The sequence below is a fragment of the Mustelus asterias genome, chromosome 16 (genome assembly GCF_964213995.1).
Source record: "Mustelus asterias chromosome 16, sMusAst1.hap1.1, whole genome shotgun sequence".
NCBI lineage: Eukaryota > Metazoa > Chordata > Chondrichthyes > Carcharhiniformes > Triakidae > Mustelus > Mustelus asterias.
In genome coordinates, this window is record NC_135816.1 from 15436191 (window position 1) to 15452854 (window position 16664).

The window sequence follows — 16664 nt, forward strand, 5'->3', positions numbered from 1 at the left end:
GGAAATGCTAAACTTGCTCTGGCAATTCTACTTGCCACCTCACTGTCAACACAGATATTTCTGGTGTTGCAAGTTTAAAGACAGCAGTCTTCATTCGTGCGTTTCTGTGAGAAGCATTTACTGAACTGATCTTAAGATATCAGATGAAGGAGCAGCGCTCCGGAAGCTAGTGGCTTGTGCTACCAAATAAACCTGTTGGACTTTAACCTGGTGTTGTGAGACTTCTTTTTTGATTGAGTAAATTAGGGTTGTTCTCTCTGGAAAGACAGAGGTTGAGGGGTGACCTAATATAAGTTTATAAAATTATGAAGGGCATAGATAGGGTGAACAGTTGGAAGCTTTTTCCCAGGTTAGAAATGACAAACACAGGGGTCACAAGTTCAAGGTAAGGGGGGCAAGGTTCAATACAGATATGCGGGGGACGTATTTTACACAGAGGGTGGTGGGGGCCTGGAATGCACTACCAAGCAAGGTGGTTGAGGCAGACACGCTAGGATCATTTGAGACTTATCTAGATAGCCACATGAACAGACTGGGAATAGAGGGATACAAACGGATGGTCTGGTTGGGAACACATGATCGGTGCAGGCTTGGAGGGCCAAAGGGCCTGTTCCTGTGCTGTATTGTTCTTTGTTCTTTGTTCTTCCAGAGGCAGAGGCATGGCATGGTCACATGACAACAGAAGGCCTGAGGTGTCAATCAGATTGGATACATTTCAAAATTCCAATACCCAACTTTCACATTGAATTAAAGATACAAACATTCCCATCTCTCAGTGAACAAAAGATATTTGCATATACGCCGATTGTTCTCATTCATTAACAACTGTCAGTCTCTTTGCAAGCATTGTACACATAAGCCAGAATAGTACCCTTAAATTTTGGGTGCACACCCAACCCAAGAATCACGTCAAATCTTGCATCCCAACGTCATCATGCAATAGCGCAATATTTTGGTCAGTGCGCATTGGAAGCATACCCACCAACAACTAGGGAGTAAATGTAAATTAATTAAATATCAATTGATTGGAATTTTAAGTTGCCAATCTAGCTTTACGATTGGCGGGTGGGCTGATCAACAAGGTGGATTTTAAACTGCAACCCATTGGGTTGGGTAGAGAAATTGTAGATTGGGAGGTAGGAAGTTCGAATTTGGTGCTGGTAAAATTGTAAAATGCTAGAGGGGAAAGCATTACATGGTCCTGTTAAAAGGTGTTTTTTTTTCTGTGCTTCGAGATTTAAAAATGCAAGTACATAGAGAGTCCAAGCTGAAATATATATATTGAAAGGCCAAGCAGAGGTTTTACCAAGACAGCGGGCTTTTGAATTTTTTGAATTCAGCCAATCAATTTGAATCAGGCACTTAGATACCAAAATTTAAATCTGATGGTTTGACAATCTAGGACCAATCCTATTGTGGGAAATATTGATATATCTTCACTGGATTACAAGAAGGGGAAGTGCGACAAAGAGTAGAGAAAATGCCACCCGCATAAGAGCTAACAGCTCACAGCTCTCAGCTCTGAACTCTCTCTCTCTCTCTCTCTCGAGAGAGAGAGAATCGCTGCCTTTCATAGCTTCATCTATGGGCCCTATTTTATCATGTGTCGCGCCCGTTTTCGGGCACGAAAACATGGTAAAAGTCGGGTGTGAGGCCATTAACGCGATCCACACCCGTGTCCGCGTAGATGGCCACTTTACCGAAATCTGGGAATGGCCGCGATCTGCTTCGCGCCCGAAATGGGTGCAACGGAGATTTAAATGTATTTGCATGTATTTCAATTGAATTAATGAACTGCCCGCCCAACTTTATCAGCATTTCCCCCTTTAGCGCCGTGTTCGCCAATCTGGAATCACACCGAAATGAACCTGCTGAATAAAAATCTGAATCAGGCGCTTCAGCTGCTGAAGAGCAAGTTCAGAACTTCCAACGGCTGTCTGACTCAGATCGGTGGTGGGGAGGAGGAGGGAGGCAGGCCTGATCATTCTCTGATGTGGGGGGGAGGGGAGTGAGGCCAGATTACTGTCTGGTTGGGGGGGGGGAGGAGGAGGAGGCGGGTCAGATGTATCTCTGGTAAGGGGGGGAGGGAGGCCCAATCGTTGTCTGGTTGGGGGGGAAGGCGGGTTGGGGGGGTGCGGGGGGGGGCTGATTGTTTTCTGGTTGTGGGGTCGGGTGGGGGGGAGGGTTGATCGTTGTCTGGTGTGGAAGGAGGAGGAGGTGGGTCAGATGTTCCTCTGGTGGGGGGCAGTGAGGCCAGATCATTCTCTGGTGGAAGGGAGGGGGAGGGGTGAGGCCAGATCACTCTCCCGGGGGGGGGGGGAGAAGGGGGGGGAATGAGGCCAGACCATTCTCTGGGAAGGGAGGGGGGGCAGTGAGGCCAGATCATTCTCTGGTGGTGGGGGGGGCGGGGAGGGCCGATCTTTGTCTGGTGGTGGGGGGGCTGGGGAGGGCTGATTGTTGTCCAGTGGGGGGGGGGAGGTGTGGGGTGGGGGGGTGGGGATGGCCGATCGTTGTCTGGTGTGGGGGAGGGCCAATCATTGTCTGGTGGTGGGAGGATGGGGGAGGGCCGATCGTTGTCTGGTTGTGGGGTCGGGGCGGGGAGGGCTGATCGTTGTCTGGTGTGGAGGGAGGAGGAGGCAGGTCAGATGTTCCTCTGGTGGGGGGCAGTGAGGCCAGATCATTCTCTGGTGGAAGGAGGAGGGAGTGAGGCCAGATCATTCTCTGGGCGGGCGGTGGGGGAATGAGGCCAGATCATTCTTTGGTGGTGGGGGGAGTGAGGCCAGACCATTCTCTGGGGGGAGGGGGGAGTGAGGCCAGATCGTTCTCTGGAGGGGGGGGGAAGTGAGGCCAGATCATTCTCGGCAGGGGGAGGAGGGAGGCGGATAAGATGTACCTCTGGTGGGGGGGGAGGGAGGCCCGATTGCTCACTGGTGTGGGGGGGGGGGCAGATGGTTCTCTGGGGGGAAGGAGGGGGGCAAGGGGGTCCGCTGCCACTCTGCGGGCGATCGGTGGGGGCGGGAAGGGGGCGGGGGGGTTGATAAGGGGGACAGTGATGTCTGTGGGGGCCATCGCTCCTGCTTTTCACTCCCGCTTTTCGCTCCTGAGCCGCTTTCTCCGCTTTCTGCGGCCCGGGAGCGATCTGACACGGGTGCGCTTTTTCAAATTTATTTCTAACTGCGCATGCGCAGTTCAGGGCTCTGATCGGTTTGGGCGTGCTAAGCCCCGCCCACAGCACGGTTTGGACCCGTGATTTTTTTTCAGGCTAAGTGCATATGGGAGCGCCTGAAAGCAGATTTCGAAGTCGGATCTGAATTGCGCCCAGATTCAGCACTTAGAATGAAAATGGTAAAATCAGGCCCGGTGTCAAACTTTTGATTTACCTCGGTAGTCTGTGTTCCAACTTTAAATCTGGTTACCGCACCTGTCTCTTTAACTCAGAACACTTTGGGGGTGATCTTGAGCCCACAAGACTGCGCGAATGCTAGCGGAAGCTCAAAATCCATAAACCGCAGTCCTCAACGGTGAGAACGTGATTTCGGATTTTCCTCATTACTCACCAGTGAGGTCATCAGATTCATACACATAATGGGCGTGAACTTCTTTACATTGATGTGAATATATTTAAATGTTATTAACCCGTCTCCAGATATTGACCTCTTGCTGTAGAAAGATGCCACTTTGGCACAGTTTGCAACAGGTTCACATAGACGTGAACCTGTCATGGTGGTGTTCCCGGGGGCACAAAGGTAAGTATAGATGCTGGGGCAGAAGGACATGATCAGGCAGTGCCCTGGCCATGCCCAATGGCACTGGTCCTTGGCACATGTTGGCACTACCAAACTGTACCAAGGGGCGGATCCCAGTGGGAGCATCATTGGGGGGTTGGGTCCATTTAGATGTCGTGGTGGCCAGGAGCAAATGGAGGAGCTGAGGATTCCAGTGATGGATGTTGGTGGGGGGTTGGGGGAGAAGGGATTGATGATCAGTGGGCAGGGAGAAGGGGGTCAATGGCTGGGGGAGGAAGAGTTGATGGTCAGGGGTGGAGAAGGTGCCGATGATCAGTGAGGGGGGTAGAGAAGTGCTGACTCCAATCAGAGATGGGGTAGGGGAGCCGTGAGACCTTTGTGGTGGGCTGACAGGGTGGTTTACTTAGGTTCTGATCTGAGCACCCTTTAAAGATGGCTCCCCAATCTCTGTGTAGCCGGGTTTTGCCAAAGTGTCGAGGTCCGGTGTCCCCTATATAGAAGCATGATCTTTTTTGGCAGAGTGTTGTAAAATCTAGAGAGAAAATTGGGTTTTGTGGAGAGGAACACATTGGTTTTCTCATCGGAAACAAGACTGTCATTTTTTGGTGAGATTTAGTCCACTGTGTACATTTTGCTTGAATTCTCTTGAACTGTATGTTGTGCAACTTCTTGGTCTCTGTTCCCATAACTTCAGTCATCCTCAGACATTCTTTCTGTCCCAATTCCCTGGTTGTCTGGACTTTATCTGATTCTTTTGCAGTCACCTTGTCCTGTCCAGCTTGTCTTCTGGCAGAGTTGAGAGATATTCACTCCCTGGTGACTTATCTCCAACCACAAAGAAATTCAGCTAAAATTAAATTCAAAAAGCTTTTCTACCATAAAAGTGTCCCAGTTGCTAAGCAGCAATTTCATGCTTCTGCCACAACTTTCATTTACTTTTCACACCATAACCTCTCTAACCATAATGGAAGCACAGTTTGAATTGAAACCAACACCCTCACAGATACAAACACCTTTGTCCAGCAGGAATCTAACTACAGGTTTCTTCTTCCCTGCACAGAAACGCTAAATTAATCCCACTTAAAATTATATCTTATTTCTAATATTTACCATTGCAAATATAATTCCCTTAAAACTACTGTTGTTTTCTAACGAAAGGATGGGAAGGAAGACGGTTTCTAATTTTGGGAGCTGCCTTTTGCATGTCAGGATGTGTACCCCCTTCCTTCCTGCCCACTTGTAGCATTAAGCCACCTCCTGCCCGCATGCACACTGCTGCCTTCCCTCCCTAACTTGTCTAAACCCTCTCTGCCCAAGACCCCAGATTTACCTGTCTCTGAGATCTATGGACCTTCTTTTCCTTCCCCACAGCAGTGCCCAATAATGCACTCTTGACACTATTGGGATCGATGGACGGTCAATTCAATTGGCTGGCAGTTCCAAGATTGGGACTTCCACTCCATTGAGGGCAGAAGTCCCATTCGTCCCTTGTTTAGCCTGCCTGTACCTCTTTACTGATGTAACACGCCTCCTGTAATATGTGTTCAAAGCTGTGGTCATATCTACTCTCATTTATGTCTGTGAGGCGTAGACAACCTACTGACAATTGGTCAGGTTTCACCTGAGGTACATTCAGAATGTCATGAGCATTAAATGGGAGGACAATGCGCCCAACATTGAAGGATTTCAAAGAACAGAAATGTCTGGAATTGAAGCACTCCCCAGGAGAGCCAGCTCAGAAGTGGATATGTAGTAATTATAATTGATGAGGAAGTCCCTAAGGCTCACAACTTCAATTGCACTCCACCTTCCAGAGGCCATGATTAATGTTGAGGAAATCCTTGATGGTGAACTCAGGAAATGTGGCACGTTCACTACAAACTGAAACAAAAATGTACAAGAAAGAAATACCTGGGAGCAATCTCTGCTGTTTGAAGGAACCACACTGAAAATCTAGGCAACTAAGGACAAAAGACAGGCTGGAAAGGCTGGGCAGTCCCAACAAAATCAGATAATTCATCCTTGTCCACACTGTAGGAAGACATATGGATCTGCGATTGAGCTTCACAGACATGTCCAAACACACAACGGATAACCTCCCACATGCAAGAAATGACCATCATCGATAATGAAGGAAAACTGATCATGACAAGTAGATATAAAATAAAGTAATCCCTTTTTAAGACATCACAAAATCTTTTTGATCTTGCTAAGTTGCCATTTTGATTTATGATGGGTTTTCTATTTTTAGTCTACCTCTGCCCAAATGTGCACCACTGCAATCAAGTCTGAACCCTGAACTGCAAAGAAAGAGGAAGTGCGGCTGCTCTGTGGTTTCACAAGAGAACACGGCACTAACTCTGTGCAGAGGAAGGACTGAGAGCCTCAGTTTGTTTTGCATCTCTATGTTGGCAGCATTGCTGCTCACTGTCTGGACGTCTTCGATAGATTTTTCTCACAAGGTAGGACATCTTACTGAAAAGCTGTTCCCTTTGAAAGCATTTGCCTAAACATGGGTTGAGTAATTGAACACATTGCTCAAAGATCTGGTACTTTCCCAACTTTTACTCCTGCAAATCAGTTCTTCTGCTGAACCCTATTCCTCAGGAGACTACGTGTAATAAGTCTGCGGAGGCAGAAGTCTCTTCACCAAAATCCCTTTATTTACAACTCTAACAGAAGTACACAGAGTGCTAGCAGTTAGCAGTCTACCTCCGGGGGTGTCAGATGAACTGGTTAATACAAGGCAAAGACTCTCTGAATGGCCCATCAATTGGATCCTTAATCAGGGAGTTCATACTCTAGTAGGCCAACATAAATGGCCTGATGGAATTTATTACACTACGCAAGGGCATCAAATGTCTATTTGTGTGGTTTTATCTTTATTTTAAAACTCCAAGAAGGAGGATTCTTCAAACTGAATGACTGCCACCTGCTAGTTTGCATATTTTAATCTTTCTTGCTGGTTGTCTGGTTAATGGAATTATTTTGTCTTTAGCTAGATTTTAAAGCACGGTGGCATAGTGGTGAGCACTGTTGCCTCACAGCGCCAGGGACCAAGGATCAATTCTGTCCTTGGATGACTGTCTGTGTGGAGTTTGCACATTCTCCCCGTGTCTGCGTGGGTTTCCCCTGGGTGCTCTGGTTTCCTCCCACAGTCCAAAGATGTGCGGGTTAGGTTAATTGACCATACTAAATTGCCGCTTAGTGTCAGGGGGATTTAGCAGGCTAAATAAACGGGGTTACAGAGCTAGTGCCTGGATGGGATTGTTTTCAGTGCAGGCTCAATCGGCCAAATGGCCTCCTTCTGCACTTTAGCGAACATATGGGCAAGATTTTATGGCCTCGCTAGACCCAAGACCGGAAAATTCTGCCTGAGGTAAATGGACATTTCCATTGTCCTCCCCTCGCCTGCTCCGATTCCGTGACAGACAGGGCGGTATAATTCTGTCGTATGATTCTAGATTTGCTTTCTCTGGTTTGCTGAGTGAGGTTCTCATTGTATTTGAGGTATTTATTATTCTTCAAAATTCTATTGACTCTTTTGTTCTTTGACTAATCTGTGATGTTCAATTTAATTACAAATGTCTCAAAGGAAATGAATTAAAAGCTACAAAGTACAATGTAAGAGGACAGATGAATCATTGTGGACAAACTCAATTGGCAGCCTTTTATGTGTGTTTGACAACTACCCTTGTTAATTGTTACAACCTTTGCCACAAGTAGTAACTTAGATATAGATATACTGGCATTGGAGGCAGTGCATAGAAGGTTCATTTGGTTGATCGTGGGGATGGAGAGGTTTTCTGAGGAGATGTTGAGTAGGTTGGGCCTGCATTCATTGGAGTTTAGATGAATGAAAGGTGAGCTTATTGAGACATATCGGATTCTCAGGGGACTTGACAGGGTAGATGCTGAATGGTTGTTTCCTCTTTTAGGAGAGTCTAGGACAAGAATAAGGTGTCGTTGATTCAAGACAGAGATGAGATGGAATTCCTCTTCTCACAGGGTAGTGAATCTATGGAATTTGTTACCACAGAGGACTGTAGAGGCTGGGTCATTAGGTATGTTCAAGGCTGAGATAGACAGATTTTCAATCAGAAAGCGAATCAAGGGTTATGAGGCTAAGATGGAAAAATTAAGTAGAGGATTACCACATCTGAGCAATTAAGATCCCATTAAATGGCACAGCAAATTTAATGGGCTGAATTGCCTACTTTAGCTCTGATGGACTTACATGAATTTTGAAATCACAATTATTCACTAAAATATTCAAACCACAAGATTTCTTGGTTTAAAAACAGGAGGATTTATGAAACATGGGTCAACAAAGCAAGCACTAACTATTTTAATATCTAGAATTAATATGACATAAAGATTAATTAACAGGCAAATTGTGTATGAATATAAATTAGAAATTGCACCTTAAATGGCAGACACATCCAAGACAGACCTTATAAATTGGCTCAGCATCCACTCAGACTTTAGTTGTCACTGTGAGTGTCAAACTCCTTCAACTCTATCTTCCTCACAAGCAATTCCAGCTCCTCTCATTCAAAGGTTTAGCCTCTGTTTTTCATTCACCAGCCACTCTAACTCAGCCAAGAGGTCCTCTTGCTTCCTCTCCCACAGGTAGTTGTCAGGCAACAGGTTTTCAATTCAGAAAACTCCAATGACTGCTTACCTCTCAGCAGCTCAATATCTGCTCTTGATGCTGCATCCAAGTAGGATGTTCAGGCTTTGGCTATTGACAGGGGCAGTTCCAACCCCCTAGCTGCACTGAGTGAACAATTACATGTCACAGGCTTTTCTGTGCCCAGCCTCCCAGCTACACAGAGTAGACAAGCATCATTGCTCACTCCTTTTTTCCGATTCTCATCCCATTGACCAACCTTCACACCCCACACCAGGTCACATGGTTGTGTTTTCAAGCTGGATACTATGCAAGCTCCCTGCTGATCCATGTCCCTTCACATTCTTCCATCTGTGTTCAGTCTCGTCTTCAGTTCAAGATAGATCCACGCCTTAAACACACAATTCAATTGAAAAGAATGTAGTTTCCTTCACAAAGAATCCAAACATGCAAATACAGCAACAAGGACAAATGGTATGTTGGCCTTGAGGACTTGAGTACAGGAGCAAAGATGTCTTATTGCAGCTGTAAAGGGCCTTAGTGAGACCACATTTGGAGTACTGTGTGTAGACTTGTTCCCCTTATAGGATGTACTTGCCATAGACGGAGTGCAGCTGTGGTTTACCAGTCTGTGCTGGACAGATGGGATTCAGGGATGTTGTTTCCTCTGACCAGGTGTCTAGCACAAGGGGTCACAGCCTCAAGGTATGGGGTAGGCCATTTAGGACTGAGCCGAGGAGAAGCTTTCTCACTCAGAGGGTGTTGAACCTATGGAATTCTCTACAACAGTAGGCTGTGAGGGCCAAGTCACTGAAAATATCTAAGAAGGAAATGGATTGATTTCTATACTCTAAAGATGCTAAGGTGTATGGGGAGAGTGCGTGAGTAGGGTGTTGTGAAAGAGGATCAACAATGATCATATAGAATGGCAGAGCAGGCTCGATGGGCCAAATGGCCTACTCCTGCTTTTACTTTCCGTATTTTATGTTTCTAAGATCTATTCCTCTGAAGAATATCATAGCCTCAAGAAATAGAACTCTAATTGATCAGAAATCTGCCTGAAAGCTGTTACTTTCAAAATGAGTTTCGAAAGTATGTTAATTACATCCTGTCATCTTAAACCATCACGTTCTGATATCATAATTTCCCTTTCTCAGTATTGTTACACTACAGGCCCTATTTTACCATTTGGAGTCTAAGTGCCGAATCCGGGCGTCAAATAGATCCGCACCTGGAATCCTCTTTCCAGCGCAGGTGTGAAACTTCGGTAAAATCGGGCCCTACGTGTGTGAGATGATTTTATATCCTGTTCTTATAAACTAGCCTCTGACCTACTGTGAGCAGCACCATGTCAGATACAACATGCTTAATTTTTTGAACATGGATAATCAGCAGAATTATTGTCCCTCTATCATCATTTGAATCTTTAAAATGATGGAAAATCATGGTCTAATTGGTCCTGACTTTGGTCACGTGACTAACCTGAAGCAGTAGATGATTATCTTATGTCAGTTTTAGATGAAACACATTTGGGTCTTGGGCAGATTGATAAAGGATGTGGTTCTGGTCTATCTAAAAATGTGAAATCAAGATAACCATCAGCTGCACTGTGTTACTCATAGGCTCAAAGTGAGGACAGCTGGACAAACTACTGATGGATTTGTTCAACATTTTTAAAAAATCTAGAAATCTTGGTCCCCTTATTTGAAGAAAGATGTAGTGGCATTGGAGGCAGTCCAGAGGAGGTTCACTCAGTTGATTCCAGAAATGAGGGGTTTATCATATGAAGAGAGATTGAACAGTTTAGGCCTGTACTCTCCGGAATCTAGAAGAATGAGCGGAGATCAAATTGAGGTATACAAGATGATAAAAGGCATGGATAAAGTAGACGTGGAGCGGATGCTTCCTCTTATGGGGCATTCTAGGATGAGAGGTCACAGTCTTAGGATAAGGGGCAGCAAATTTAAAACAGAGTTGAGGAGAAACTGCTTCTCACAAAAGGTTGTGAATCTGTGGAATTCGTTACCCCAAAATGTGGTGAATGCTGGAACAGTGAGTAAATTTAAGGAGGAGTTAGACAGATTTTTAATTGGTAATGGGAGAAGGGTTATGGGGAGAAGGCAGGAAAATGGGGATGAGGAGCATATCAGCCATGAACGAATGGCAGAGCGGACTTGATGGGCCGAATGGCCTAATTCTGCTCCTATATCTTATGAACTTATGAAACAAAATAATTTAGCTTGTGTTCCAGAGTGATACGAGATGTAATTGCACATTTAAAAATCAGTAATTGCATACAACTGCCAGACATTGGGTGGGATTTACCGCGCAACCCACCACGTGTTTCGTGATTGTGGGAGGCGGCCCACCATTGACCAGTGTTGGGATCTTCTGGTCCCTCCATTGTCAATGGGGATTCCCGATGAATGTACCTCTTACCGCATTGAAACCCGTGGCAGGACTGTGCCATTGGCAAAACTGGAAGATCCTGCCAGTGTGAAAGGCTGGAAAATTCTGGCCATAATTTTCAAAATGTATCTTCCAGGCCCACTGAAGTCAATGGGGATTCAAATGGATTGCCATCTCTACCTTGGGAAATCTACCTCAGCCAAAAATTCTCGGTGAAAGTCTCAGTCTTGATTTTTAAATCAGAGATCAAAGATTGTGAACCCCTCTTCAGAGGTTTGGATATTTAAGCTAGACTGACATTTCAGTCTGTATCTGATGTAAGGTCATCTCGATCTGAAACATTAATCCTTTTTCTCTCCACAGATGCTGCTTGACCTGTTGTGTATCACAAGTGCATGTGTTTAGTTCAGCATCTCGGATTTTGCTTCAGTGTATTTGGTATTTTGCTGCTTTTGGAGATTTCCTCATTTGAATGAGATGCTAAATTAAAGCACTATGGCTGCAGGTTTAGCAGCAAGTTCAATGTTTGTGTGATACTTATCTTTATAAATGTTGTTCACACCTTTTTAAAGCAGCCCGCAGCTCCTAAAGGGACAGTGCATTCTGGCTACGGTAGGTGCTGGACTTGGATGGAGAGATTCTATTAGCGGGAAGTAAATACAGCAATGAAGTAGCAAGCCAGAGAGAGCTCCCCCAGGTTATCAGATGCTGTGCTGGGAGCTTAGTGTAGGAGATGGAAAGAAAGTGAGAAAGGGTAAAAAGCGAGGGGCAACAAACGCTGGTTTTGCCAGTGATGCCCACATCTCATGAAAGGATATAGAAAAAAATTCATGTCTAACATTCAAATGCTCCACATCTGCCTAATGTAGATTACACATCTGTTACATATTTCCAATTATTAAATCAGGTAAATACAAGCAACTTTTTTGTGGAGAAATGTTTTACTTTTTGTACATTCCTTTTCTTTTTCCTTTCCCTCTTTCTTCCCAATTCACTGAGTTAATTTTCCATTGGAAAGTCTATGTGGCTGGTGGATGAGAGTTAGATTATACATGATCCGTGGTATATTATGATGAGAAATTTAATTACATTTATCTCAGCTGCAGACATAAATGGGGGAATGTATAATAGGGGGCAAAGAAATGGCTGAGCCACTGAATATATACTTTGGTTTTGTCTTCACAAAAGACGATACAAATCAGATACCAGAAATGTTGGGGAATGCAAGATTTAGTGAGGGGGAAGAACTGAGGGAGATCAATATTAGTAGAGAAATGGTGCTGGGAAAATTGATGGCATTGAAGGCTAATTATGGTAATCTACATCCCAGAGTACTTAAGGAAGTAGCTCGAGAAATCGTGGATGCATTGGTGGTCATCTTCCAGGATTCTGCAGACTGTAGAATAGTCCCTGCAGATTGGAGGGTAGATAATGTCACTCCAATATTCAAAAAGGGAGGTAGAGAGTGTTGTGCCTGCCGCACAGTCCGTTTTAACCCTTATACGATGGACAAAGAATTGCGAGTAGACTTCTTGTTAGTACAATCAATATTTATTTAAAACACACAATCAATAATCACCCACCCAACCAACAATAAGTTATTTTACAGAAAATACTAAAGTTCAAGTCCAATACTAGACATTGACTGAACTTTACGTGATTGGCAAGTACCCAAGCAGGTATTGGCCTTTACTTTGTGCTGGTCTCTGTAGTCCTCTGTGTAGTCTGGTCTTTTGATCTGGTCTGGCACTCTGGCTCTGGTCTTCCTTCCTTCTCGGGTGTGGTGGCTCTCCTCGTGCTGGTCGTTGTTGGCGACAGTCACCGTTGTTGTAGCTTGTTCGTGGGATCAGAGAAAGAGAGAGAGCGTTTCTGTTGTGCAGCACCTTTTATCCCTCCTTGGTTTCATGTCCTTTTTGGGTGGTCTCCTGATTCTTGTCAATCAATTGATCAGGGCTTGATCACCCTGATCGATAAGAGTCCAATCAGGTGCTGCCAGACCGATCTCTGGGTGTGCCTGTAGGTGCTGGAGGCACGTAGGTCACATATCTCCCTCCCAAATAAGGGGTTAAGGCTCCCCTTTGTCTGGTAAACAAGTATGCTTGACCAGAGGGTGTCCATTGTCTTTGGGGGGCCCATTTCCTGTGTATTCAGTTGCCTTGAGCTGCAGCCTGTTTATCTCTGTCTTTTAGGCTGCAGCATGCTGTTTTAGTTCTTGCCCAATTGTCCCAGAGTGCTTTACAAATCGCCATTTTAGGTGGCCCGTTTGGCCAAGTCCCCCCTTTGATCCTGAACGCGAAGCGTGATGGATCACAAACTCAGGACCAGTATCTATCAGGAATTCCCCAGTCACTCAACAGTCAAGCAAGGCCCAGGCATTGACATGCACAGTAATAATACATCCCTACAACATATTTACATTCCAGAAGCAACAGACAGCAAACATTCTGCTGTTAACCATGAATTACAAATAACCACACATTCTGAAACAAAATCATTACAATAAGCCAATTACAAATAACCAACCATTTAAAGAAAAAACATTACAATTGCGAGTCCAAGGTATGTTCCGATATTAAGATTTTCAACTGTCCATTATTGTCCATTAGTGCAAAGTGCAATCCGGCGGGTTCTCTGTAAACATTCTGCTAATGAATTAGAGGGGACCGTAATTCAAGGGCGGACCCCACGTCTTGTCGTTGTGTCAAACCACTAATAGACGGGATACGGAAAGTTCATCTTGCTTGGGGTATCCTGCGTGCTTATCCCGATGATAAGTCCGATGAGGTAGATCGTAGGTTGCATCTTTGTCGTCGTCCGTCGTTGTCCTGAGGAGATCAATGTAATTTCTGTTGTTATCACATTCAATATTTGATATATATACATATATTTAAACTGTCCAGGCCCCCACCCTTTTTTTTTTGTAACACTATCGACAGTGGTGTGGTCAGGAGGACCCGGATATATCAATTGTCGCTTGCGTGTTGTAGTTTGTATTCTAATTGTGAACCACTGCCGAGCAAGTTTTTGTTCAGATCGATAAATGGACGAGTCGTGGAGTGGTCAGAAAGGAGCTTGTTTAACTGGCCAGCAAAATCAACGTGGCCTGTTTTATTCTAGCAGCAGTCACCATTAACCATAGGGATTCAAATAGCACTGGAGTCGGTCTCTAATGACCTGAAGAGGTGTCTTTTCCATGAACGTCTTGGAGTTTGAAGGCGGAACACATTTAAAATTTAGCACAAGTGCCTCTAAGAGTTGAAAATGTAGACCAGTCACCTTGACGATTTTAAAATTTAACAGCGCTGCCTCAATGATGTTAAAATTTAGCATAGCTGCCTCAAAGATTTGCATAGTTGCCTTAATGATCTCTTAACTAGAGAAAGGTGGCGAAAGAGCACGGCGCCGGATTGTGTAAGTAACCCGGTTAATCATATACAAATGGTATGGGAAATGAGTCGGTTGTTCTTAACCGTGGACATTTTACTGTCGGTCGGTCACGGTGGACCTGCAGGTTGTGGGGTTTTAAGTGGATGCTTCCATCAGAGATTCTTGTACCTGGCATTGGTCTGTACTGTAGGCTGAATTTCATAATTTGGAGCACCTTAGATTCCTTCATTCAGCATTTGCGTTAAGAAATTGCCCAACAAAGACTCATCTTCTGTATCATTTGTCTCATGGGGCTCCATCATTATCTCATCACGTGGCCTCCATACGTGTCTGTTTGTTGGACTGCACTGTGGGGTCTGCGTTTGGATCAGGGTTTGGGGATCCTTTATCCTTGTCTTCCATTCTAATTAATCTATGTGTCTGGTCCCTTACCCAGGTGGGGGATGCAGCACCGTGTGTCCCCATCAAAATAACCCGGTGTCATTCAGTCAGGGCCTTACTGTTGGGTCTGGGACTATTAAGGCTTATGTTTATGGAAGAATCCATAATGCTGTGAGGGCCGATATCTAGCGAGTCGCGCCAGTCCTCTGGGGTGCGCAAGTCTCCTGTTATGTCTGGGTCGGTCAGTACCCCTAGGGGCACTTCAGGTGTGGACAAGGCTCTGGGCTGTAGCGTAGTAGGAGTAAGGCTCTGGTCTGAACCTGAAAGTGGATGAGAAGGTGTCCGGGGAAATACATTTCCTGGGTGAGGCCGTTCCGGTCGCCTAGTGTCATCCTTCCCTATCTCTAATGTAAGATGGTGGAAGTGATTATTCTGAGTCCCGTAAGCTTTCAGTTGATTGACATGCAACCAACTGGTTTTCCCGTTGCGATCAGGACCTTATACTCTGAGGGGCTTATTTTGTCGGTGATGGTGTGCGGACCTGCATATCTCGGGGACAAGGAAGAACTAGGGTTGTAGAGGGAAATCATTACCTACTGGCCAACCGTATATTCTACCGTGTACCCTTTTATCGAAATATGCCTTGCTCTGCTTCTTTTTAACTCCTAATCGGACAGCCGCGGCTAACTGAGCTGCTTTAATGTTTTCGGTTATCTGCTGGACGGCTTTCTCGTGGGTGAGCGCTGTGATAGCAGGCTCAGTTAAGTCAAACCCCAATAAATATTCAGCTCCCCTCATAGGTCAGCCAGTCATTAATGTGTGGGGGGTGAATCCAGTGGAACTGGAAACGGTGTTGCGTACCATCATGAGGGCAAAGGGAAGCACTGTATCCCATGTTGTGTTGTTTTGCTGCAGCGTCTTTCTAATGTTCCCTTTTAGCGTTTGGTTCATGCGCTCTACGATTCCACTGGATTGTGGCTGGTAGGTGATATGGAATTTCTGCTTGATGCCAAACATAGCTATAACGTTCTGCATCACCCGCCCAGTGAAATGTGTCCCTTGGTCGGACTCTATGCTGCAGGGAAGACCCCCATCATGTAAACACCTTTCGGGGTAACATATTTGCAGTGGACTTAGCTGTGTTGGATCTATTGGGGAATGCCTCGACCCATTTGGTGAAAGTGCCTATTATTACCAGGACGTATTTAAATCCCTTCCGACATGGCGGTAGTGGGCCGATATAATCAATTTGGAGATTTGTCCAGGGGCCTTCACTGGGCGTGTGTGCCTTAGCTCCGCTTTTCTGGCATACCTATTGGGGTTTTTCTGGTCACAAATTAAACAATTGTCGATATAATGGTCATCGTGCAGTTCGGTCCACCAACATAATTTTTTTAATCGCTCGATTGCTGTCTCTATGCCCTGATGGCAATGTCCGTCATGGTACTGGTAGATGAGCTGATTTCTGTCGTGGATAGGGATTACGTATGTGCCTGCCTTTAATACTAAACAATCCTGAATCTGTATTTTGTCCTTCCATTTCTCATATGGGGCTGGCTGGACTCCTTCTAAAATTTGTTTCAGGAAACTGTCAGTGCGCTGCGCCTGGACCAGGTCAGCTATATTAGTTTGGCAGATGACCACAGCATTTACTCGCTCTCCTACAGGTGGCTGCCAAAACTGTCCAATATGAGCACCGGCCTTGGCTAGTGCATCAGCCTTACAGTTACCAGGTGGGGAGGTCCTGTGGTGGCTTCTAACCTTAATAATTCCATATTTGCACCCTTCAGTGGCCTGCAGAACATATTTGAATAAAATATGGTCGGGGCTGACGGTAGGGGCTTTCTGTCACAGAAACGAAACCTCTGCTTCCCAGAATGGTAGGAACACAGTCAGGCTGTTGCACACGTACATGCTATCGGGGTGTATGTTGGTGGGGGTTGGAAATAAATCTGGGTGACTCACTACGTCTGCGACTGCTGCTAGTTCGGCAGCTTGAGCACTCAAATGGCTGGGTAGTTTGAGGGTGAGTTCTATTAGTGGCTGTCCCTGTTGATTTTCCACATAAATGCCACATCCTGTGATTCTGGTTCCATTCTCTATGGTGG

General features: G+C 45.4%; 1 protein-coding gene across 1 annotated transcript in view; it reads left to right on the forward strand.

The window, feature by feature from the left end:
• The first annotated feature begins 6116 nt into the window (after positions 1-6116).
• Positions 6117-16664, forward strand: part of LOC144505023 (uncharacterized) — a 296824-nt gene continuing 286276 nt past the window's right edge. Inside the window, exon 1 of the mRNA XM_078230677.1 lies at positions 6117-6208. The gene's annotated coding sequence lies outside the window, so the exon portion shown is untranslated. The remainder of the gene's footprint in view (positions 6209-16664) is intronic.